The 27,878-nt window shown below is 33.6% G+C and overlaps 1 protein-coding gene across 2 annotated transcripts in view; it reads left to right on the top strand.

Moving 5' to 3' along the window:
* The first annotated feature begins 3,031 nt into the window (after nt 1-3,031).
* The window catches only part of LOC118199605 (carbohydrate sulfotransferase 1-like), a 190,080-nt gene continuing 165,233 nt past the window's right edge, over nt 3,032-27,878 (top strand). The window contains exon 1 of one of the 2 annotated variants that reach the window (XM_085824396.1): nt 3,032-3,408. The gene's annotated coding sequence lies outside the window, so the exon portion shown is untranslated. The remainder of the gene's footprint in view (nt 3,409-27,878) is intronic. The other variant, XM_085824388.1, reaches the window with a different exon arrangement.

The following is a 27,878-nucleotide window of genomic DNA, read 5'->3' as shown; positions in this document are numbered from 1 at the left end:
TATTAAGAGAAAGCTACTCCAGAAAATTAAAAATACAAGAGCACGTGCGTTTAACATTTAATAAATAAATATCTCTTTTAATTTACATTTAAATTCGAATAAATGTTAATTGACTAGCCGTAACCGTAATTCTACTCTTTTTGCTTTCGAGGAACTGCTAGAACAATCTCGTGCGGCCGATTTAAAATTCTATAAAAGCCAGAGAGAGAACATCTCAGCTCATTCTGAGTTAAAAAATGTAGAGTTATAATATGATTCTGAGTTATAATATGAAGTTTCTCTCTTGCGACGACGACTGCTCTTCTTGATTTTTGGTAAATATTATTTTTGTTTGTTCTCCTCGATATGGCCAGTAATAGCGAACCACCGGATAGACGCAAAATTCCTTGGCCTGCTACTTTCAGCGATTATGACAGCGATAATAATTCTACTTATTTCGAATTATTCAAGAAAATCGACTACATCCAAAGAGATGCCTGTAATTGCTTCAGATGACCCGGCGCTTCAAAGTATAATTGCTACTCTAATTTCTACTAAGAAAAGTAAATCCCCGAGAAAAGAAAACCGCAGGAAGTCCTAAGAAAATAGCCGATAATACTAAGAAATTCAAACCCTCCCCTTCAAATTTTGAAGCAGTAGTTAACAAACACAGAAAAGTTTTTCCTAATTTAAAAGAAGCCATCTTGCAAGAATATCTTAATACTCAGCTTCCGACTAACCTAAAAGATCTCTCACTAAAATTAGAAAACGAAATCGCCGATAAATTAAACTGTATTGAGTCTATGAAGACATTAACTTCCCCACCAGCAATAGAAATACGTTCAAAATTACAAGAAGAAATTCAACAAAATCAGTTCGTTTTAGCAAGCATTATTTTTCGCATTTAAAAATATTAATAATATTTTTATTAGAACCTGCTTGAAAAAATATTACAGAATTACAACCTACTTCAAAAATGCATACAGAGCATTGCAGTTTCAGAATCTCATGTTAGCTTAGTGGAGAATTTTCTGAGCGAAACTAACTCGCTTGCAAGCGGCCGAGCGGTTAAAACGGTAAATACTCAATAGTTTAGCCCGCACTTTTGTGATATGCCTTTACGAGCCAGTTTCCCTTAAACTATTTTCCAAGAAAGCATCGTTTTCTTAAGCTGAGCTTTGCCATGTTCCGATGACCTTGTAGAGACATTTGGTTATTTCGAAAGCAGGAGATGTGAAAAATGAGCAATGCCCTCGCCGAGACCCGAACCACGGGCCTCTCGAATACGCTTCGAGCGTGCTGATCACTACACCACGAAGGCATGCTAAGAAGGCGGGAGAAATACCTTATACACTCCCCTTTTTAAAGGCCGACTGGGATTTAGGGCACCCAATCGCCAAATTCGGGTGGTGAAGAATCATCATTCACCACCTTTTAGTTCGGGCGCCACTGTAGAGTCATGTAGAAATTTTTTTTTGGATCAGGAAAGATGAAAAATAAGCAATACTCTCGCCGAGACTCGAACCACGGACCTCTCGAGTACGCGCCGAGCGTGCTGGCCACTACACCACGAAGGCATGCTATGACAGCTGGAGAAATACTTTATATACACTTCCTTTTAAAGGGCGAGCGGGGATTAGTGGACCCAATCGTCCAATCCTGGTGGTGGAGAATCATCATCCACCAACTTTTTTAGTTCGGCGCCACTGTAGAGATATTAGGTTTTTTGTATGAAAAATAAGCAATGCTGTCGCTGGGACGGACCTCTCGAATACGCGTCACGCGTGCTGACCACTACACCACGACGGCATGCTAAGAAGAGGGTAGAAATACCTTATAACCTAACCTAACTTCAGAAACTGTCTCATATTTGTGTTAAGACCAGGGGAAAACCACTCAAACCCCAAGCAGCTAGTAAGTTATCCGAGATTCGAACCTGCGTGAAACTACTAGTATTTAAAGGTTTTGTCTGCTCCGCCTCTGGTGGACATTGTGTAAAACGAAGAATAAGGTAAGTTTTCTTGAGCAATATAAAAAATGGCACATCTTATCTTTAGCACCAGCAAACGGTGTATGCCAAATAACCTTTTTCTAAATTAAAACATTGTTGTTACATGCCAACAAACAAAAAAAGAAGTCTTCAACAATAGTGTATCAAATGACATTCTCTTAAAATCGAAATCATTCTTTTCTTTTTATGCTGACAAAATTGTCAGCGTTTTACTTATATGTAACTGTTAGTTCCTGTTTAAAAATATGCAGTGTGATGTTTTATACAGTTATATGTTAATTATTTGTATTATTACTTCTTGTCTGATAAAATTATTTTACTGCAGTGGTGGATGATTAATTCTTGATCACGAAACTATTACTGAATTCTCAGGTCACGAAAGTTTCGCAAAACTTCATGATTGAGTAATTCGCTCACGAATTCTGTCTCCAGTCTTTAATGATAAAAATATTGTCCTTTTTAGAAGCACATTTTTCAGGTAAATTAAATCTAAACATTAATATATATATATTTACCTAAGAAAAGTAATATTTGCCTATACTCTAGTGGTCTTTTTTTTTTTTTTTTTTTTTGTCACTCTTACCGGAGCTTTTTGTGAAAGGATATGATTTTATTAGTTTAATAAGTATTGCTTTAACTTTATTAACGCTTCGTATATCACAGCAAAGTACAGTCAAGTTTTTTTTTAAATCAAAGTTGAAAACCGATTTTTTGTAAGTAAAAATAGGTATTTTGCTTCTTAAAATTTCAGAACAGCGAATGAATCGTTGCAGCGAATAGCAACTTCAAATACATCTTCAGGAGGCATAGTTTGAACGCCTCAAAGCATAAACATTAAAAAACAAAAACAAAACCTCAACGTCAGTCATCTCAAACATAAAGGATGCTCTTTCAGTGTTCATCCCGTCCAGTCTTGTTGCTCCTGAAACGAGAATGCTAAAAAAGCAGAAATAATCCCCCGAATTTATCTTCGTCACTTCCCTTTTCGCACATGAAGCGGAAATGACATCAGCGGTCACATGTTTCATAGCAGCGGGACTCCAAAACAAGCTAGCTATTCAACTTCAGAAAACCGCGAGGCTCCTGTCTGCTGAAACTTTCGACGCGTTCCCTGGGAACTTCCAAGGAAATTCTATCTAAAATGTTTCATGCACCAGCCGACTATTTTTAATTTGCGAATTTATTTTTCTTCTGTGCGTGGAAATGTTCCGAAGACAATTACGTAAGGATACGCTGTGGTGTTCCTTTCTAGTTCGCATCTTCTAGCTAGACGCCGCCGAATTTCCCTAAAGAATTTTTTCTTGTTAATGTTCCCATCCGTCAACTTCGGCTACTCAGCAGGGAGTTGGGTATCACCAACGCGTCGTCTGCTGCTACTTGATCACGTGCTAAGTATTGCTGAGCAGGAGGAAAACTTGGTAAGTGATGCTTCTCTTGTAATTTATAATTGCGTTTTCTTTCACCGATATAATGATCGACTGCTTACACAATCCAGCTGTTCTATAAATTACACAATTCAATTTTTTTAAACTAGTCCCAGCCAACGATATTCAACGACCTCCAGTAATCCCAGTGAATGACAGATATTAAACGATTACGAACAATGACATCTTGCATATTTTCGTTAAAATATCGTCAGCAAAGAAGTCAAAGGAATTTTTTAAGAGGTGTTACTTTTTTTTTAGTACGCCTTAAATCCCATCCGACATAAAATAGTCATTTTTGCCAGCGGACGATGATTAAGTTCTTAGTTTATCTTCGATATTACGAAAATTCCTTATTGATTACGGCATTAAGTTGAATAATTTAAAAAGTCATCTTATTCTAACTTATTAACAACGTTTTGCATCAACTGTCACCAATCTAAACAGGTTTCTAATAATCTGTAATAAATCAGTTTCGAAACTTCTAACATTTTTACTTCTTGTAAACATTATAGTTTTCATTAAAAAATAAAACTGAGTGGTGATGATGAAGTTTTGTACTCATTTAAAAATTAGAGTATTCTTCTCCTTTTCTTTCTTTCTTTTTTTTCCTTTTTCCTTCCCTCTCATCAAAAAGGTAATATACAGGGATTTATAAAGTCCCGGATCCATTTTGATGTTTAATAACTCATAAAATAATAAAGAATTAAATTAATAACATAAATGGTTAATTAAATTAATAAATTAATAACATAAATGGTTAGATAGACTCAGAAAGTTTCATGACCCTTATCAATGAACTTCCACGTGTGCCCCCTTCGTCGCACGGAGAATATGAAGTCGATATTCTGTCTCACGCCAGGTACCGGCAATGTCGACATCCATAGAAGCTATTGTGGTTGTATTTCTGGCTTTTAGGTCATCAATGTTCGACACTCTCCTCCTGTAAGCGCTATCCTTTACAAGTCCCCAAAGGAAAATGTCCATAACATTGCATAGTTGCCAAAAACAAAAGAGAAAAATGCAATTAATAAGCAGACGATATTTAGAAAAGTACAGATATTTAGACTGGAAAAGGAAATTATCTGAAATTAACCACACGCGCAGACGATATTTACAAAAGTAAAGATATTCAAACCTGAAAAGGAAAATATATAAGTTATTCCATCAATAAATGCCATAAGTTTGTTTATATCTTCATTATATCCTCTATATTTCTAATGTTTCGATATTTTCATTTTTTGCACTATTTTACATTATAAAAAAGTTCAATAACAAACTTCAGAGCTTTTCAAATTGAAATTTATTTTGAGTTCATTTTTTAATTGAAATCAACGATAAAGATGTAGTTTTATAAGGTGTCAACAATAAATATTATTTTCATTTAAGAAGAAAACTAAAATATATGTATGACTTTTATATCCTATTTTTTTTTTACATATTTTAAATTTTAAATACTTGTAATTATAAAATTTTGTTTGGGGTATTCTGCTGTAATAGGAAGTTTTCAGGTTGTTTCATTGCGGCTGCTCTGAAAAACCGACTGTACATTTCGGCGCATTAGGCAATCAGTACAGTTAATGCCGCATATAAATTAACCCTGTTAACAATTCAAAGCAAAATGTACCTTTATTTAATTGTCGCTTGTAAGAACAATTCAAGTGGCACCCTCCTCGAATATCCCCACTCGAAGTAGCTGCTTATGTCGCTTAAGCTTAGATGCAGCTCTTACTGCTCTTAATCATTTCATTTATTCTGTTTCATACGTGGAGAGTATATTCCATTCTCTTAAATCAGGGTTTGTATGTCATGGGTTTGTATCAACTGTATGTCGCGACCTACAGTTATGGGGTCCTGGGGGTCGCGAAAAAATCTCAGTGCTAAAAAGGGGTCGCGTTTGAAAAAAGTTTAAGAAACCCTGTCCTAAATAAAGAGTCATATTTTTGAGGAATAGTTCAAATATTCGAAAGGAACAAGGTGTTGATTCCTACCTACCTCCCTGAACGTGCGAGGCTCTGTATAGCATAAGAAGGAAAAGAAATGATAAAATTATTTCATGCAAATTTCAATTTTTGGCACATCGTACAACCTGTTATTTAATATGTTAATTGGTTACAGTTTCGACAAAACTGCGTCTAACATAAACAGGCTATTATTTATCTTCGACGTTGTAAAAATGCATTGCTGAACACAGGGTTAATCACTTGAAAAATTCTTTTATCTTCTTCTTAACAGCATTTTGAAATAACGGTTATGACTTCCTTGTACGAAGTAAAAAGGAAATATTGTAATCGCGAAATGTTTCAGGCAGCATATTTCAACGAAAATATCCATTTTGACCGCCATCGAATGCAATTTAACGATATTTTTGCGCGACATTTGTACGTAAAGACAGAATAAAAGACTCTTTTCTTCCAAAAAAATTATAAAATTGCTTTAAAATGAATTCTGAAGAGAATTTTTCATGGTGTCTGTACGTACGTACGTATGTATCTCGCATAACTCAAAAACGAGTAGTCTCAGAACGTTGAAATTTTGTATATAGGACTGCTATTACATGTAGATGTGCACCTCGTATTTTGGTTGCAATCGGCCACACCAAACGTATATAAATTTATTTATATAGATATCCACTCTGTTACCCGGCTCAGTGATCTGTTTGTTTACTCTTATATGTTTGTAAATTGTGCATTTTTTTTATTTAAAAATGATTGAATTATGTTGTTCTTATCTTCCGGTTAAGGTTTTTATGCCTTTAGGAAATCTGCAAGCAATATTTGTAGAATTATCCACAATTTCAATACAATTTCAATATATCAACAATAAGTGCGGTTAAGCCTAATTTTTAAATAACATGGCGGACATGTTTGTTTCCATTTGAAACAGCAGAATAGTAGATTTGTTGCCAATCTAAAGAGACTAAGCTTCGCAACAACAAAGATAACGCCTTCATTTATTATTGCGAATTAAATCAAGCTTAATCCTTTCTGGAATTTTTTCATGGAAATAAGTGTTTAAGATTTACTTCGTAATTTTTAATATAAATATTTTGAGTTTTTATGTATTTTTGCCTTGTCGCGAAGGGAGAACTGAATTAACTGAATGAGAAATACTGAATCGTCTGTGAAAAACTGTTTTTTTTTTTTTTTTTTTTCTTTTGTTTACTTAATTTCTTTTATTCATCGTTCTAGATTTATTATAGTATTTGAATAGAACATGTGGCAACGATTAGATAATTCTTCAAATGATATAAATTTTGTGCATTCTGAGTTATAATATGAACGAAATATAACGCTGTTAAGTGAACCCAGCGCCAGAGTGTCGCTATGGTAAACAAATATATTTTTTTGAAATTTTAAAGAGTGCATTTATTGTGGTTTATGTGCTATCGACGAAGTAGATTTAATTCAATCCAATAAGTTTAAATGAAATGCAAGAAAAAATGTATAATTTAATGTTTCGTACAAGGAAGTCATGTGGTGTACACATCAGAATTTTTATAGTAAGAATGCCGTAAATAACGAACAGCTGATAATAGATCTATTGCTGGATTTATAATCGTGTCCATTTATCGTCTTTGTATCTAAAAATAAAATCTAATAGTTGCGATGAAGTACTGTTGCTACACATAGATTGCAAGCTTGTAAGGTTGGTATTGGTCTGAATTTTGCATTTATAATCCTACAACTCCTACATTTAAAATCCTACAACGAATTAGCGAGTTAGCGTTACGTCTGAAAATTTAGCAAAGATTTGCGAATAATAAAATAGCCTTTTTGTTTAGCCTGAAATTTTAACATAAAAGGCATGATTCTTGCTATAGATAAACCACTACCTCTAGTGATATAATTTATGAAATAACGGTCGATTCAATCTGAACGTTAATCAGTAATCTACACAGGCAATAAAATAAGCTATAGGCTGGTTCAACTAATTTTACTGGCGCGTTAAGTTTAAAATATCGGCTGCGAGAGAATGCAAAACTAAGATAAACACTTTTAGACAGAGCTGGCGGAATTCAAACAGCGCGGCGCGAGAGCCAGAAACTCTCTTACTAAGAAGATTCAAAAACCCTCACCTTAAGTAGACTCAAAGCTAATTTGCATTCTTGTGAAGAATATGGAAGGAAGAAGTTGTAATCAATCAATAAGATCAATTTCGTATTAACTGGTTAATTAACATAAAGTAAATTACAAGCTTATGCATGTATCACATTAAAAAAAAAATTTTTTTTTTTCAAATCACAATATATTTTCTTTAATATTTTGGTATTTCCCTGTTTGTATCATTTTCAGTTTTCAAAACGAAAATATCTGAATACGCATGGCGAATTTTTTATAGTTTGAAGTTTCTTCGAGTTGTATTTTAATGTTACTCTACAAACTGTGGGTTGCGATCCCCAGGGTGTCGCGGGACCTGCAGCAGGGGGTCGACAAAAAGTTTAGCAGTTTTAAGATTTCTTTAATTTATTATAATAATTTTACAATTACCAAATATTTTTACGCAATGTATCTGAAAATAGATAAAGATAAGACAATACAGACAAAGAAAAAAAAAAAAAAAAAAAAAAACGAAAACGTTTCGACGCATTCTTTTATAATATAAACGTTCGTTTTCCTTGCTTTGCACGTGACGCTATCATTCCGCCTGTTACTTATTTAAAATTTTCATATTGTTCTATGTCTTAAAATTAGAAATTAAAGTTTAAAATTAGAAATAAAAGTTAATGACCTAAACTTGCAATAGTAAATTACAGCACAAGTGAAAAAATTGACAGTTTCACTCACGCGTGGGTCGGATTTGCGCAATACTTATGGGGCCCACAAAATTTTTGTAAATATTATGGGTCCTGGGGGTTTCGAAAAAACCTCAGTGATAAAAAGGAGTCGCGACTGGAAAAAGTTTAACAAACCCTGTTCTACAGCAAATATTTATGGGCTGACAACAGTAGATATTACTTTTGTTTAAGAAGAGTAGAAAACAGTATTTTTATAGTTTTGTATTCTATAATTCAAATTTTATTGTTTTGTATTTTATAGTATATATATTCTTAATTTTTTTTTTCAAATTTTAAAATTTAATCTAATTTTTTCTTTGAGGTATTAAAATGTAAATGTGTAGTTTTTGTATAGAAAGTTACATTTTTATTTCATTCTAAAACTTAGTTATCTCTCAGTTCTAAAACTATGTAAATACACAGGGTAATGCTATCCGATACGCCGTGGCCTTGGATATTAAGCGAAATGTTAGTTAAAATTTCATATAAATAAGGCGAATCAGGAATAATAAGCCTAGTAGAACAACAATCATTTTTCGAGTACTATTAAGCTTTCCCTTAAATCCTTCCATTAAAACCCTATTTATCTACAAGAGAAAAATCGGGAATATTTTTTTAAACAATAATTTTAAAAATGTTCTTATGTACAATACATGTATATTAATGAATAAATTGTGAGTACAATTAAATTATGCGATTTTGACTTACATTTGATATCGTCGGAAGTATGCCTAAAATTCTCATCCACGTTCTTTGTACTTGTTGCTTACAGAAATTTTCGGATTTGATTTCCGATATTACTTAGTACTATAAGAAAGAGATATGTATAAAAGAAAATTTTTTTGTTATTGTAAATGGAATTTTTCTGGATACCGAAAAGGTGATAAAATATTAAATGCGTTTTAATAGAAATATCGATTTTTCTGTTTCGCGATTTTTGCCTTTTCTAATGATTAATGGATTTGTATCACATGTTGAACTTTTTCCTTTCTTGTTTAATTAGTCTCTTTTAAGTTGAGTAATTTGCTGTACTAAATGCAGTGGTCTAACTAGAGGGAGCAGGACGACGCATTGGGGATGGGGACAATTTATTCTAGGATGATTTTTTTGTTTTTTTGTTTATATTAACTTTATAATCTTTACCGGTACTTTTCCGTTTTGCCGGCGCAGGCGATAAAGTCGTCAATAATAGTACAACTAATGCCAAACGGAATATCCTCGCTGGTAACCTTTTACGCCTCATTTTCAAAATAAGCAGCAGCCATTTCTTATCAGATTGATTGTTTCTTTCAATACCGGCATACAATTACACAGAAATTTTACCAGATAATTCAATTTTATGCCATAAGACCATTCGCGGTAATTAAATCAATTAGGATGCAATCACACTGCTCACCCGAAGGCAAAAATATAGGAAAGGAAAAGTCAAGGTTCATCAATTTTAATGAGAATGCACTAGCGAAGTAAAGCACTGCTGTTTTACATAATTTCTGAGTAAGCAATTCGTATGAATTAAAATAATTCTTGCATTTAAACTTGTATTCCAAATTAAGATTTAACTTGAATATAATGTAGATAATTACTGAGAAAATTAGATTTTCGTAGCGTAGTTTACGTGACATGAAATCACTTGGTATCACGTGATATGAACCGGCGAATCAGGATGTTGAACCGTGAAAGCATAGTAAATTCTTAAATTAATTCTTTTCTTTATTTATTAGCTTTTTACAAAATTTTAAACGATATTAAAATGTTTATGCCTTCAAAATAAAAAATTCTTATAACTAACATTTGTTAACGTTTTTTATGTGTATACTGTATGTTATCGCCAATAAAGTCTGCTTGGCGAGATTTGCGCCGGCGAAACGGAAAAATACCTTTTTACTACTTAATAATTATTTTTTAAGAACTACGGTTACAACTAAAAGAAATAAGAGTCAGCTGTCCACAGAAAGTCCTTCACAAAAGCATCTGTCAGGCAAACAGCCCCCGTATGCTGTATCAATTACTTAATGCTCAATTAATTGATCAGCCATGCTACAGTCAAAATTCTTACAAGCAAAACAACTTCCGACCTGGGTTCGCTTCCAGGTGAACGGGTTGGCTGCATAGGTGTTTTCGGGTTTTTTCCCATGGGTAACGTGTATAGACCCAACATCCCTGAGAAAGTACTTCACGAAGGCATACTTCCCCGTAGGTAGATAGCCCTCACGTGCTTTGCCATAATTAAATAAACCAAACGATTCCTTCCTTATTTATACCTCTGCAAAACATCAAAATCTTTTGGAATCGTGGAGGGTTTGCTTAGAGATGGTTTATTATCTTGCAATTAAGCTCGGCTCCAGCATTTTCAGACTTTTGAGAAAACAGTATATTTGGCGCCCCATATAGTTAAGATATTAATAACTAGAAGTGAAATATACCTCATGAGCTTATCGCAGTTGCTGTCAATAATATTAATTAATTGTAAGAGAAGTTTTCTAAGTAAAAATTTATTAGAATTACAAAATGAGTACCTTGTATTTTTGGAATCTTACTATACTGTGTACAAAACAACAGTTATATAATGAAACAGAATTCGATTAGAAGATTAAAATTTTACTTTAAATATAAAAATTGCATTTAAATTTATTTCGCTGTACATTTGACATTTTGTAGACTGATTGGTGTATACTGGGAAAGGCCGCAAACATAAAAAAAGTCCGCTTCCGATAAAAAAATGCTTTAGCTATGCCAATACGTAAATGCATAAAGGTGACTTTTTAAAGTTTTTTATTAAATGCATATGCACATAACATTTTCCTGTACCATGAAAATTTTAATTTTTTCTTTATTTCCTTGACATTCAGTGCATGTGCATATGACGCGCATATATGCCTGTCCCCGACATACATTTTATATAAAGAAGGAAACACTATAGTTTTCAAACGCAGATTTTTTTTTTCCTCTTCTTTAATTTGACTCTTGATCTTCGCAAACGCATTTTACTGTATCTTGTTGCTTTAAAAACCGGTCTGATAGAAGTCCGTTGACTCAACTAGAAGCATAATTATGGTTAAGAAAAAAGAATACTGCGTAGACATTATTCCTGTTGGCCATTTTGAACAGAGTACAGAGAAGAAAATCTGCCTGCGGCGGCGGAGCAATAACCAAAGTGTCGATCCCTGGCCCAAGCTTTTGCACCGCGTACTCAACATACAATTTGAACCTTAAATCTCACCTCCCGAAAAGGTCATCTTTCAAAGTTGACCAAACTACGCATAAAAATCCATATATATAACATAATGGCCCGAATTTAAGACGGTCTTACTAGTAAAAAAAAAAAAAAAAAAAAAAAAAAAAAAACTGCGTTTTTGTTGATATTTTATTCTTTTTTACAAGCACAACACCCCCTTACAGGCCTTGGCTGCCTCACCCGCGCCTCCCTTCCAGCGTCTTTTTATCTGCAGCGATTTCCTCTTTTCCAGTTTTTAATTTTCAAAGTTTTTAAGTCTTTTTCAATGTCAGCTAACCATTTAGTCGGTGGGCTTCCTTTAACTTGGCTTCCCTCAGGATTTTTGAATATGAAAATCTTGATGGGAATATCTTCTCGGGCTTCTCCAAACATGGCCCAGCCATTTTAATCCATTACTACGGACGATTTGTGTTATTTGTGTTTGTCTATAAAGCTTGTACAGTTCAAAGTTATATCTTGCTCTCCAACGTCACTCTATCTGTACTGGGCCAAAAACTGCTGTGAGGATTTTTCTCTCAGATATGTCCAGTGAGCGCTGTAAATTTTTATTTAAAGTCCACGTTTCACTTGCATGAAGTTAAACTGATAGTGTTAGTGTTTTATATATTCGTAGTTTCGTTTTAGACGTTTTATTAGGAGTAATATATATATATATATATATACAAAACCTTTTTTAAATTGCTTCTAACAACCACGTTAAATTAAATAATCTGAAAAAAATTCTTATTTAATTCCCTTTTTAATGGAATTAAGTTTGTAGAGACATTAGGTAATTTTTGAAATCAAGAGAGATGAAAAATTTGCAACGGCTTCGCCGGGAAGCGAACCGCGGACCTCTGGAATGCGCCCAGCGAGCAGACCACCACACCACGAAGGCATGCCAAGAAGGCGGAAGAAATGCCTTATATAATCCCCCTTTTAAAAGGCGACTAGGGTTTTTTTAGGGGACCCAATCGCCAAATCCCGGGTGCGGAGAATCATCATCCAACACCTTTTTAGTTCGGCCGCCACTGTAGAGACATTAAGTATTTTTGGAAGCACACAAGATAAAAAATTAGCAACGTCTTCACCGGGATCTCTGGAATACACCCCCAGCGTGCAGACACCACACCACAAAGGCATGTCAAGAAGGCGGGAGAAATACCTTACAAATTTTTTTAATTTTAGCCTATGACCAAAAATTCAAGAGAAATTTAGTAGCAATCTTTTTGAGACATTGTGCATATGAAATGAAAGTTTCTTTTGATAAGCTTTTCATCTGAGATATTTTCGATCATTTTTGCTAAGAAACCTCAAAGTCTTCCTGTACAGCGGGATATTAAAATTAGTCGGTTAAAAAAATTGCATAAATTTTTCAAGAAAACACTTTACTTCATTTAACTTTTTCTATGATATAACCATTCTCCCTACGTCTATAAATGATAATGACAATGCAGCGCATTGATATTTCAGGTGATAATGTCATTCTTCGAGCACTAACTCGACATGTAGTGGAATCATATTGTGGTAAATAGCAGGGTTGGTCGCCAAATTTTCGCCAACAAATCCTCAAGTTACCATAATGTAAAGATTTACCATATATATATATATATATATATATCCACTCTGTTACCCGGCTCAGTAATCACAGTTTCTTTACACTTATATGTTTTTTAAATTGTTCATTTTTTGCTTTAAAAACGATTGAATTATGTTGTTCTTATCTTCCGGTTAAGGTTTTTATGCCTTTAGTAAATCTGTATGCAATATTTTTAGAATTATCAACAATTTTAAAGTTGTTTAAGTGCCGCTAAGCCTAATAATTTTTTTGATGGCGACCATTGCTTGTTTACATTTGAAACAGCAGAGTAATGGATTTGTTGCCAATCTAGAGAAACGTAGCTTCGCAACAACAAAGATAACGCCTTTATTTATTATTGCGAATTAAATCATGCTTAATCCTTTCTGGAATTTTTTCGAGGAAATAAGTGTTTAAGATTTACTTCGTAATTTTTAATATAGATATTTTGAGTTTTTATGTATTTTTGCCTTGTTGCGAAGTGAGAACTGAATTAATTGAATTAGAAATACTCAATCGTCTGTGAAAAACTGTTTCTTTTTTGGTTTTGTTTGCTTAATTTCTTTTATACATCGTTCTAGCTATATTTGAACAGAACATGTGGCAACGATTGGAGATTGGATAATTCTTTAAATGATATAAGTTTTGTGCATTCTGAGTTGTAATATGAAAAAGGCCAGGGATCGATGATAATAAATTAAAAAATTCTAATACCAACAAAAACCAAGATTTAACTCCAAAAATTGACCAAAATCGCACTGCAGTTACTGACAACAAATCAGGAAATAGTACGACTCCTCAAACCAATCAATCCTATGCCGCTGCTGCCACAACCTCTCGAAACAACAACAACAAAAGTAATATTTTTACTTAAAATACTACTAATAATTTTAAGAATACTGAAGTTAAAGAAGAAAGTTTTGACGAATTCAAAGATTTCATCATAAATTTACACGATATGTATCTACAAAGTGAAAGAGCAAAAGATTCTTCAAGCAGATTGAACATCGCCCTCGAGGCTGTAAGGCTTTGCATTAATCACGAACATGATTAATTATAACCGAAATAAATATACCAATAGTTTAAAACAGATTTCTTACGCAAAATTTATGTTCTACATTTGCAACGGAATTTACCACCAACTACTAGAACTCAAAGATTATATTTCTAATAATAAGTTAGACGTAGTTATGCTTAATGAAACGCATCTATGCTATACACATAAACTAAAAATTCCTAATTACGATATTTATAGAGTTGACAGGCTTCACAACAGAGGCGGTGGAAACGCAATTGCCATAAAAAGCTCTCTAAAAAGTTACGCATACCCCTCTCCCTGCTTTTAATGGCATAGAGGCTTGTGCTTGTATCTTACCTTGCAACAACTGCAATTATTTAATAGTTTCTGTTTATAAACCTCCGCAATCACATCTCACTACCCAAGACCTGGATGCAATAGTTAACTTAGGATTACCCACACTAATAGCTGGAGACTTCAACTGCAAAAATACCATCTGGAACTCCAGAACTAATAACCCGGATGGCATTACTCTATATAATTACTGCCAGTGTGAGGATGTAAACATTCATGCACCTGATGATCCGACTTTTATCTCTTCAGCTTATGGCTGCAAAGACACACTGGATATTCTTATTACCGCCAATATTAAACCAGCAACCGTATCTTTTCACCAATAATCTTTTATCCTCTGATCACTTTCCTGTACGTTTTACCCTTTACGGGTTAAGCTACGGACTATCACCTGTAAACAGCAAGATCAACTGGGAAGACTTCAGTTATATTATGCAAGAGAACACAGTTATTAATCGAAATCTAAACTCTTCCCAAGATATCGTAGATACAATTGACAAATTGACCCATAGCATGCACGAAGCACTCAATAAATCTAAATCGGCCATTCATCCAGAAAAATTCACTCTCCCTGCGTACATCCTTAACAAGATTACAGAAAAGAACAGGCTTCGAAAAATTTATCATAGAACTTTAGACCCCATCGATAAACGAAATTTCAATCAAGCTAACAGAACAGTTAAATAACTCATCAAAGAATATAAAGACGACAGTTGGAACAACTTCGTTGACAGTCTATCACATATCAATTACTCCGTGTGGAAAATTGCTAAAGCTATTAGAAGAAATAAAGAAGAAATAAAACCTATTAATTACAATAATAAAGTTCTAATTAATCCAAAAGATATTTAAAACGCTTTTGCCAAATCATAGGAAAATCAATTCACTGTCAATCATTTTGTTAACGTTAATGATTCGGCAGTCATTGATCACGTGACTCAGCAGTTAGAAAGTTTCAAAAATCAAACCAATCCACCTACCACACCCAGAGAGATTACAGAATTATTTCGAAAATTAAAACCAAGGAAAGCTCCCGGTTATGACCAAATTACTAATAAAACCCTGCAAAATTTACCAAGAAAAGCCATCCTTCAACTATATTACATCTTTAATGCTTGCCTGCGTATAGGATTTCTTCCTAAACAATGGAAGCATGCGATAATCATTGTCTTGAAGAAACCTGGGAAAAACGGATCTTCAACTTCAGATTACAGACCCATCAGTTTACTTTCAGCTGTTTTCAAGCTGTTTGAAAGATTAGTCATCAATAGGCTCACTAAATTCTCTGAAGACAATAATATTATTAAGGAGCATCAATTTGGATTTAGGCATGGATTTAGCACCACCCAACAAGTTATAAGATTTACTGAAATCATCGGTGAAGCCTTTAATAAAAAAGAAACTGTTGCTGGCATCTTCATTGATATTGAAAAGCATTTGATAAGGTTTGACACCCAGGCCTCCTTATGAAACTTATCGGAAACAAATTTCCACCTGGATTAATCCTACTAATTTCAAGTTTTTGGAAAACAGAACTTTTCAAGTTCGTATTAAGAACGAGCTATCTAATATCAGTGTAATGAAAGCAGGTTTCCCTCAGGGCTCGAATTTTTCACCTTTCTTTTTAACATCTACATAAATGACCTTCCCAGCCACAAAGATGCCATTTGCAATTCTCAGCAAATCCATCAATCCGCAAAGAGCCATCCAAAACCTCCAAAATGCAATAGATTATATCTTCCCATGGTTTAACGTTTGGAAAATTAAAATCAATGAAAGCAAATCCACTACAATTTATTTCCAAAAGAACCCTTCCAGAAGACATCTCAACAATATCACAATTAATAAAATCTCCCTCCCAAATGAAAAATGTGTTAAATATTTAGGTGTTTACTCGATCAAAAACTAACCTTCAAAAACCATATCGATAATATCTGTAAAAAAGCCAACCAAGCAATAGGCAGTGTCTATGCACTCATAGGGAGAAATTCTAAACTTAGTCTCGCTACAAAAAGAGTTATTTATCTACAAGCTATCCGCCCGATTTTACTGTATGCTTCCCCAGCGTGGGCTGCAACTGCAAGAACTCATCGCGAAAAAATAAAAAGAATTCAAAACAAGGCCATCCGAATAATTACAAATGCGCCTTGGTTTGTACGAAACAGCACTCTTCACAATGACTTAAAAATTAAACCCACGGATTCTGAAATTCTAAAAGCTTCTCATAACTTTTTTATGAAATGTGACAGTCATCCTAAGAATATCATCAAAAACCTAGGAAATTATAATTTCACAATTAAAACAACGCCACAAGAGGCCCCGTACTATTCACCATAATAGTCGGTGGTAACGTATATATTTTCGTTTTCTTCTTATTTAGTCCAGATTTTACTTCATTTTCTTTACTTATAGATTTACTTATCAAATTACAAAGCGCTATGGACTTTGTTCCTGCCAAAGCAGGTAAACTTTGTGTGTAAATAGTTTTTACTCTTGTGAAACGTTTCAATGTACTACAAATTGTGTTTTTCATCATTTTACTTACGAATTATTGCTTATCAGAAGAACAATTTTTATGAAATTTTAAAAATGCCTTACAATACATCCTGCAAGAGATGGTGCAACCAGAGCTCCAGTCAACTAAAATGCTTTTGATCCCTACTAACAGATGGCGCCACACGAGCACCACATTTGTTCAAAGTTTACTACTTATTCTACGGACGGCGGCACAGGAGCCCCCGCCGCTAGTAATCTCTGAGTTCTAGCACAGCATGTGTACAAGTACTTCCATATTATTGGATACAACTTACTCGATTCTTCAAGCATTTAAGTCATTTAAATGTCAAGTATCATATATTGGTAAAGGCTGTTAATGGTCGATTGCCTCTTACTAAGTTCTAAGACATAGACATAGACGTAGACATAGTTATAATATGAACCGAAATATAATACTGGTTAAGTGAACCTAGCGCCAGAGTGTCGCTATGGTAAACAAAGAGTGAATTTTAAAGAATGCATTTATTCTATTGTGGTTTATGCGCTGTCGGCGAAGTAGATTTAATTCAATCCAATAAGTTTAAACGAAATGCAAGAAAAACTGCGTATAATTTAATATTCCGTACAAGGAAGTCATGTGGTGTACACACCAGATTTTTCATTATTGTAAAATCGAAGAACAATAAAGCTCAGAACCAACTTGTATTGATTAAAATGTCTTTTAAAAATACCACATAAAAGAAATAAAAATAAAAAGATACTGCTGAAAACTCAGAATATAAGTGTACAGATTTATGAATTTTAATTTATAGATGATAAATTGCGAGATCGTGAATAAAAAGTCAACTCTGCATCGCCGGAATGGCAGCCCTCGTTTCTAAGGAAAATCGGCTCATATTTATCTTACGCTTAAGGGAATCACGATGAGGAAGAGGTTAAGTATGTATGTATGTATGTGATCAGTGATGTTAACTAACGACTCGACTATAGGCCTGTACCTTACTCGACCATAGGTGCACATACCTATAACTCTTACTTGGTATTTTTCGCTTCACGTAACGCTGCACTGTCAGATCACCATTTACTTGTTTGATAATTCTTCGCCGGTTGGCAAATTATGCATTCTGAAAGCTGTTACCAATCCATGAGGCACAGAATTTTTAATTTATCTTTCAAATTATAGCAGTGTTTCGTATTTTACGATAAAGTGAGCGATTTAAAAACAATATTCATATATTTTCTAATAATGTAATTAGGATTTACAACATTCATATGAATAATAAAAGCATTTGTATCGTTATGTATTTCCGTTACAAATTATTTTTGTACAAATTAAAGTTTAATATTATGAATCATTTTTAAAGGCATTTTTAGCTTTATTTTTGAGCGAATCAAGATTTTTAAAGCATTGTTTTGCTCAGAAGGAAATGTGACACTTAACTCTTTATTTTGACAAACGTATATTCTTGGGAAGGAAATAAAGATTTTTCAGAATGTGCGAGATTTAAGAGACTATCACAGTAAGATTCTTTAAGAAACCGATCGTTTGACATTTCACATTTCGTTCTCTTTTTTTTTCTCGAAAAGCTTTTATACAGGTGTCGTTCGATATTTATTTGTCTTACCATAGTGTTTTTAGCCCTTTCGTATAGAATACATTTTGAAATCAAATGTTGTAGTCGGATGAAAACAAGAAAAAATTTCTATATCGACATCTTGATGTCTGCAATCATTGGATCATTTTTCTGTCAGATCGTTTTCAATGCGAAAGATATTTTCCTGAAGTAAGGTACTTTGACTTTTTGCGGCTAAATTTATTTAAAAAGCATGTTCGAAATGGTAAGAAAAATTCAAAAAATAATATTTCTTAATCTGTAAGTTGTTATTGATGGGTTTATTAAAGTTTTAAATATACTTCTTATGTGCCAGAGAAAGTACCATTTAGGTACGCACAAAAATATTGTTTTTCAAAGCATATAACTAATATGTATAAGTATATCACGGACATAGTAATTTTTAAAGTGCCCAAAACTGACGGAATGTACATAAACTGGATAACACTGGTACTTAAACGTAGGTTTGAACATAGGTTGGCGCAGAAAGTCCGCCTTGAAGGTCTTCGTCTACTTTGCGTTAATGAGCTAATCAAACCCAAAACTTATTTGATTATTAACTAATTAAATTGTTTAATACTTAAAATAAGACAGAAAAAATTAGTATCGCGCATTTTAAATAATTTACGGTTCGTTATTATTTCTTAGCATTTACACTGAAGAGCCAAAACTCAATAACGCGTTGTACGACCTTAGGCCTGCAAAACAGTTGCAAATGACTTTGGCATGGATGCCACAAGTTCTTGGTAGATATCTGGAGACAGGTTGTACCACATCTCTCAGCAGCGGTCACGCAAAGTCGAGGTATTCCGACATGGTGGTGTTTTTGAGCTCTCTTTGCCGCTCCATGATATCCCAAATGTGCTTTATAGGGTTAAGATCCGGTGAGTTAGGTGGCCAGGATATTAATTGGAATTCATCCTTATGCTCCTCGAACCACTCCGACACAATTCGAGTCTTGTGACAAGGGGCGTTGTCCTGCTGGAAGATTCCATTTTCAGAGCCGACCATAAGAACGTTCCCCAAAGCATAATACCAACAACAACAACCTCTGTATGACCTTCTGTACAAGGGGGAACAACTGTTTTCCTAAACGACGAAGTACTCTGACACGACTATTGACTGATTTATGAGAAACCGTGATTCATCTGACCAGGTAACTGTCTTCTACTTATCCATGGTCCAGTCTAGATGTTCCGGGGCCCACTGTGGTTGACAATGACGTTTGGTCCATAGAGATCCACGAGGGTGGAACGTCTGCTACTTAGTCTCACATCCAACAATGTCCGCTAAACTGTGTATTCCGAAACACTTGCACGTGGACCTGCATTATGTTAAGCTGTCAGCTGAGCCACCCTCTGGCGCTAGTTTTGCTGTACCAAGCGGGATAGTCTTCGATATCCTTTTTCTTTGAAGACGCGTGGACGTCCAACACCTTGGTGTCTACTGCTGGTTTTACCATCATTTATCCTCTTTGTATAGATACTAACAATGGCAAATCGTGAACAAGCAAACAGTCATGCAGTTTCGGAGATACTTGTTTCGAGTCTTCGGGTCATTACAATCTGCCCTCTATCAAATTCGTTTAGATCAGCAACCTTTCCCTTCACTCCCAAAAGTAAGTGCAAGAAAGATTCCTTTTCTAATCTTATCTGTGCCAGTATATCGCGCAGAGTGCGACTTCTCCGGCTCAATGAAATAGTGCCAAAAAGGCGCAAGACGTGTACTCGTCATGACAGCGTAGCCGTAAGAGGAAAAGGGTGTGCAAGAGCCGCAAAGTCCAAGAGTCCTTTTCCGTTCCATTCCATTCCATTTACCTCTGTTATACTGGACCTCAGAAACTTAATTACTAGCCTGCGTGAATTTGCAGGCTTTTTGCCAGTTGTCATCAAATATGGGATCCTGAGTCCTTTTCTTCTCCAGCAGCAGTTAAATACCATTCCCACTTAATCACATGTCCTCCAAATCATCCAGACGAGTTCATTGAAATATGTGGGGATGGCCATAATTTTTTCGGCTCGGCAGTGTATATGAAATCTTCAAATTTATATAAGGCATCAAACAAAAACATTGCAATGGTTTATAAAATCTTGAAGTAGATCAATTAAAAAAATTGTATATGTCTTAGTTGCATCAAATTTAACATTTCAAGAAACCGAAAAGGTAACTAAAGCCTTGCAAACGAAAATTGTAACTATAAAGCTACACTGTTAAAACAGCGATTAACCTGCATTCAAATCCCGATGAATCATGAGTTTCTGCCTGGTTTTTCATGCATGTATCATAAATATAAGCCCATTTCCCTTGGAAAGTCTCACGCGAAGGCACCCTTTCGTTAGGCAAATAGCCCTCGCGTGCTTTAAATGCCCTCGTATGAATTTAGCAAGCAAACAAACGTAATAAAAGAATTATCCCTTTCTACTTAAATTTAAAATTCATGATACTTATGGACACTTAGCAGCTACAAATTAAATATTTTAGAGATAAATCACGAATATAGTTCAATCATAATGGAATTTGAAACTGACGTTAAGAATTTTTAATCATTCCCAGTTTCTGTTGCTATTAGTAAGATAAACTTCAGCAAATTTCAAATAATAAATAATTGTGCAACATCTTTCACTCGGTCGAAAAAATTATAAAACATTCGCAATTATTTCCATAAAATACAAATTAAGTAATGAAGTAGAATTTGGAAAAAAAAAAAAAAAAGTTATTGATATTTGCTTTGTTAAACGCAAGAAAAATTAAATTATAAAAAGGTGTCGAAAAAATTAACAGAAATAATTTGTACGCTAATTACATTACTAATATGCTAGTTTACTGTTATTTGTTATTTATCAAATAGGTATTTTTAATGTTTTTGCATTTAAAACCTAAGTCAATTTTAAATAAGTTTATGCAAAAACTGTAAGACATTGCATCCTTTTTCTGAATATGTAAAGCTGCGATTAAAAATATTATAAGAGTATTTTAGTTTAAAATAATTACTTTTGATGAACATAAAAAGTGTACATATATAGTTAATTCGATTTTAAGCAGGGGCACGAATTTACCTCTTTGCCTCGAGTGAAAAAAAATATCTAGGCACAACTAGGCCTAGTGGTTTCTACAACTGGTGCCCGAACAGAGACCTTCCGATGCTAGCCGGGCGTGCTTTCCAATTACAGCACGAAAGCACGCTGTAAAGGGTGAGAAAAATACATTGCAGTATATTAAAATTTCAGATCTGGTTTTTGAATCACTCACTTAAAGTATCATAAAGAGTTCTTTGATATTTTGGTCTTTTTTTTTTTAATCTCGACAATGTCAAAATGTCACTTGTCTGTTTCCACAACAAATTATCAGCTGAAAAGAAAATGCTCAGAAACTTAATTACAAGCTATTTTAGCTTTATTCCTTTTTTTTTTTTTTTTTTTTTTTTTTTTTTTTTAACTTATACAGTTTTTCTATTCCGGAATACTTTTAGAGGCTTAGCTAGCTGTTTCTGCAATTATCTGTGAGTGCGTTTGTACATGAGTATTTGACTAGACCGAGTTGCCGAAGCACGAAATTTCCTCATGCGTAAGAAATTATTTATTTAACGTAACGAGTATGTATTCACTATCGGCTGAACAATTTTATCATAGATCTTCTATAAACAAAATCTGATTTTTTTTTAAATTCTGCCTTAAGGAGGTAGACACGGAGTCATTCTGATTCTGCATCCAAATTTAGAATGAATTTCGTCGGTTCACTTGCTAGCATCTTGCTCTCACAAATACATAAATAAACGGTTAGTCTAATTAATTAAACTCAACACCACTTATTTTCAGAAATAAAAAAAGAGGATCAGACTGTTAGTTATTGTCATTTAATTTCTCTTAATTATACTTCAGCTGTAACGAAGGAATTAATAAACATCAGTTGTTGAATAGCGCTCATTGTTACTAGCGGATGCTAAAGCAAAGTTCTTAATTTTTCTTGACTTCAAGCTGGTGTAGTTCGAATTCTGTCTTAAAATTCTTCCTTTGTAAACTTTGAATTTTTGAAATTTTTTGAAAATTTAGAAGTGCCGGGTAAAGAATATGTGCTTTAATCACTATTTATTTCGACCGAATCAAATGTTATTACATAATTGCAAATAAAAAGTACCATTAAATAAAGCAGAAGCCATGGGTACAAACTCCATACTATATCAGAAAGTCGCGTTTGAATTCCTGATTTCCCTAAAAGTTGTTTGTTAATGATTTTGCCGATAGCATGAGCAGTTGTGTAATACATATTTTGCTTTTCTATGTATGTTAAATACAGCGTTCTTTCACTAAAGTATAATTAAAGTGAAAAAAATGCTCTTAAAGAAATTATTAGGAAGAAAAAATGCTCTTAAAGAAATTATTAGGCAGAAAAAATGCGTTTACAGCATCGCAGTGTATTTATGAGTGTCTAAAATTTACGTGCTTTATTTTCAAAGAGATATGAATATTATCTGCCTACACTTGCATCAGCCTATCTTATGTAATAAAACAATTATTGATGTCATACGTATATTACTAATATATATTATATGTATCAAAAGTGAAATATTTTTTAACAAGTTTCTGTATAAAGTGGTAAATGATAAAATAAACTACAATATATAATTCGCGAAATCATGTCATATATGTACAACTTTTTCTTAACTTCTCTGACATTTCCAAAAGATTTACTTGTGAGCCTTTTTAAATGTGAATTTCCAAAGTATGCTTAACCATTAAAAAGGGTGACCACTGCCATCTGACGGGTTTAAGACTGAAGCTGTGAAATATAACTCAAATACTTATTTACTTAAACAATAAGATATCCAATTTTTAGTCCAAAGGGGCTTTTTCCCTGAAGGACTATTGTTTTCGTTTTGCGATTTTTCGTTGATTCACTATAAATGTCCGTTTCACTTTTCAAACTGTTGCCACCAAATGTTAGAGTCCTGTATTATATTTGAAGAAATTAAATAATCAAAAATCTGCATAAATGTATGTATATTTCTCGCATTGTGATAAAACAACGGTACACAGAACCATCGAATTTTGAAGGACGTAATCCTCCTACGAATATGTGCATGTGGAAGACCAAATTTGAAATTTGGAATTTATTGTATTATAAATTTCATATTTTGTAAAACTTTAACGAATTTTTGAGTAACAAACTCAACGATTTAAAAACGAGCAATGGCAACACTCTACCGGGGGGGGGAAGACCTTTTTATCTCCAGTGCGGCGGAATTGTGTATCGGAAATTCTAAAGATAGGCTTATTTTAAAATTATTTTGCGACGTTGCTATTGAGCTGAATTTTATGGTTTACGTGCAAAGAACATGATTTTAATAAATAAGGGTAATACATAAAACATTAAAAAAACGCAATTTAAAATCCTTTGGACGCAATTTAAAATCTGAAACCTTTCAGATTTTTTTAAATATATTTTGTTTATATTTCTCTCTTCAGTTTCTTGCCCACCAACGACTGAGAAGTAAAGTTCCTGAACACTGGTAGTTCGGTCCGATGTTCAAATCCCACGAACGGGCTGGCTGCATGGGCATTTTTGTGGTTTTCGCCATGTATGACTTGTATACGACCCAGTTTCCTTAGAAAGGTCCTCCACGAAGGCACTCCTTCCCATAGGCAGATAGTCCTAGCGTGCTTTTCCGCAATCGCAATAATCCAAAACTCTTCAGTCTCTTATTTTGAACAACGAATTTTCCAAATGTTCTCCCCCACCTGTGCAACATTTCTCCTTTCACTCACGCAGGTTTTGCGTCAATCTTCAGATCATGCTTATTAGTAGAGTTTCAGTTTTTGGGGGAGGAGGGGTGTTAATATTACGAAATTTCAGTTGTTCTTAATACGCTTGTCAATATTCGTAGGGTTATTAATGTACGCTTGACTTTCGGACAACCCAAGACAAAAAACTCACATACTCAGAAGTCTGGAGAACATACTGGCCGTGGAACGTCTCTTCCTTTAGAAATTGCAAAACTGGAAAATATTTGCCGAACCACAGTCATGGCCTTTTTGAGGAAGAAGGCGAGTAGCATGTCATGGTGATGGAGTTATAACTTTTTGAAATCTATTCCACGATAAAACAATTCTAAGGCAAGAAAGTTCTATAACATATGAGCAATGTATTATTTAGAAAATAAGAGACATTGTTACAAGCACTTGCTTGCCATTCTTCTTCAGGACTTATTTGGGAATGTTTCGGTAAGCATTAACAAGGGGGAAGCAGAATTCTGACGGTTTGAAGAGAAAACCAATGTCGGCTTTGAAGTTTGAAACACAATATACTATGAACTTCCTTTGTAAATATTTAATATGTAAATAAAAAAAAAAATGTTTATATTGCAAGACTTGCCGAGATTTATTTCCGAATATCTCGATATTTTGATTTCATGTTTTCAAAGTCCATTCGTTATTTGAAATGTGGAACATCAGAGAACCTTCCACAAGGCTGAAGAGAAAAATGGTATTGTTATAATAAATGTCATTTTATACCCCATTGTTTTCTAAAATTTGAATTACATTTCATAATTTTGTTTTAAATCTCAAATCATCAGATTCCTTGGCCCAGCTTATGAAGAGACGGATTTATGGCATGCTCGAGTTGTTACCGCGAGGTGTTTCGCATTGCAAGGGTCCCTTAAATCACTTTTCAAATTCAGCTCTGTCAAGTATGAACAATAACAAGCATATAAGATAAGAAGCTTCCAAAAGTTCTGGTTATGTGGCCTATGATTTCATAAATCCGACACTGAAATACTCATATAAAACGGAGTTCAAATCCTCGTTATTTGAAAGTTCAGTTGTACACAATGCATTACGCATTGTGCGAAACATCAATATTTTCTTTTTCTTTGTGGTATGAACGATGTTTAGACGCTTCTGTTTTCACTAGCTCTTTCAGAACTCGCATACAAAAAAATTCCATTCACGAAGAATAAAGTGAATGTGTGATAACGCTGTTAAAAACATTCCTTTTTGAGAATCTGACTTCCCATGGTCATAGCGATAACCTCTTGTTGGGGCTAGGGAGCGTTGATAACCTCTGCTTTTATCCTTTTGCGGAAGCTAAACTCTCTTATCTCCCCAAATGTTATGCAGAAATATATATTTAGTTGAATGGTGTTTTTGATAAAACTAACTTCAATTAATGCGTTGCGAATATTATATGCATCTTTTAGTATAGTTATTTAATTTAAGGTATTACAATCTGATTAATTTCATACCATACGAGATTTATCGAAGAATGTGTGATATTCTGCAGTTATTAATTTATTAAGCATATTGTCGTACGAGCTCTTGATTTCAATTTGTTTTTAAATTTTTTCAGTTTTCAGTTGGCCTTCGTCCATTTTGTGCTACCCACTAATTAAAACAAAGAACAAACAGAGAATGGCCGAGTAGGTTCGAATTTTTTATGCAAAATTATTATGTATGAAACGATTCAAAGTAATTGTACCTGAAATTTAGTTTGAAACTACTGATTGATTCTGAAAAGGCTTTTACTGAATAATTTATTCCACGAATATCTTTATCATCATCGATATTAAACTACTTCTGTGCGCAAAGAAAAAAAAATGACCGAAAACAACTAAGCACTGATAATACCAAAAATCACTGTCAAAAACTTAGTAACTAAATTTATTAACGAATTCGGAATAAGAACTTTCCAAATTTCGAATAAAGAGGCCTTGAAGAACAGTTTCGATAAAGTATATCAGAAGTGCGTCGAGTAAAAATGTGTTATTACTATGTTTTTTCTTTTCATTTAAGTACAAAACTTTGATTTTTTAGTATTAAACACACATGTGAATGAATTCATACGGCCGATTGGATAGCTGTACGCAAACAGATGTATGTTGATTACGTATGACATCCTGGCGCTTAAAGAACATAATAGTTATTTTATTATTCGAAATGCTACACACTATTGTTTTGAATATCATATTTATCATTATCAAAAGTATCATTTACTGTTCATACTTTTACGCGGTTCGGGTCTAAGCCATAGCCAATCAAGTAAGGATAACTTTACTTGATTGATTGTGATATATTTGATTTCGTCCAACTTCTGGAGAATACAAAGTTCCGACGAGTGCACTTCATACAAATTCGCCGAACAAAACGTCACACAATTTCATAGTTGCACTTAATAAAAAATAAAACATTAAAAGTTTCTTATCAAAAGCGATTCTTTATCTGAGTCTATCATTAATATCGATGCCTAATTATAGCTTTCCCTGTAAGTCGGAAGTGATATCGTATTTCGTTGTGATTGCTCGTTTTCTTCTCCCTTGAACCAGTCTTACTTCATGTTGAAAGATACATGCTTTAAAATCAAATACATTATACGAGGTGATTCACTTAAAAGGCTTAGTCAGAGATACTTGAAAAATTTATAAATATAATAATAAAAAAATCTGAAATGTTTCAGATTTTAAATTACGTTAAAAGAGGCGGTTTTTTTTTTTTTTTTAAGTTTTGTGTGTTACCTTTATTTATTAAATATCATATTCTACGCACTCAAACTATAAAATTCAGTTCGGCAGCAAAATCGCAAATTCATTTTAAAATGAGCATATCTTTAGAATTTTCCGATACAGAGTCTCGCGCGTTGGAGATAAAAATGTTTTCTTTTTTTTTCGTACAGTGTTGCCATTACTCGCTTTGAAATCGTTTAGTTTTTTAATAAAAAATTCGTTGAAGTGTTACAAAAACTGAAATCGATAATGAAACAAATTTCAAATTCAAATTAGGGCTTCCACATGCGTATATTCTATGGAAGATTACATTATTCAAATTTTGATGGCTCCAGGTACATTGTTTTATCACAATACTAGAAATATAGATATATTTATGCAGATTCTTCATTATTCGATTTCTTTAAATATATGACAGGGCGATAATATATGGTGGCAACGATTTGAAAAGTGATTCAACCTTTAAAAGTTTTCAACGCAAAATGCCAAAACGAAATTAATAGTCCTTTACGGCAAATTACTCCTTTGGATTAATAAAGAGTTTATAATAAAAATACATACATTTATGCAAATTTTTCATTATTTAATTTCTTCAAATATAATGCAGGACTCTAACATTTGGTGGCAACAGTTTGAAAAGTGAAACGGACATTTATAGTAAGCCAACGCAAAGTCGCAAAACGAAAACAATATAGTCCTTCAGAAACAAAGCCCTTTTGAGCTATAAAAATTTAAAATAAAAAAAAAAAAAGTTCTGAAAACGTCCAAAGGGTCTTTTTATTTTAATATTTTGTGTATTACCTTTATTTATTAAATATCATGTTCTTTGCACTTAAACCAGTTTAACAGAAATGTCGCAAAACAATTTTAAAATGAGCCTATCTTTAGAATTTTCGGTACAGAGTTCCGCGCAGTGGAG

Source organism: Stegodyphus dumicola, chromosome 1 (genome assembly GCF_044657685.1).
Source record: "Stegodyphus dumicola isolate Sdum_Otavi_A_Nest chromosome 1, ASM4465768v1".
NCBI lineage: Eukaryota > Metazoa > Arthropoda > Arachnida > Araneae > Eresidae > Stegodyphus > Stegodyphus dumicola.
Note: the sequence above shows the minus strand (reverse complement) of the source record. Positions and strands in the feature narration are given on the sequence as shown.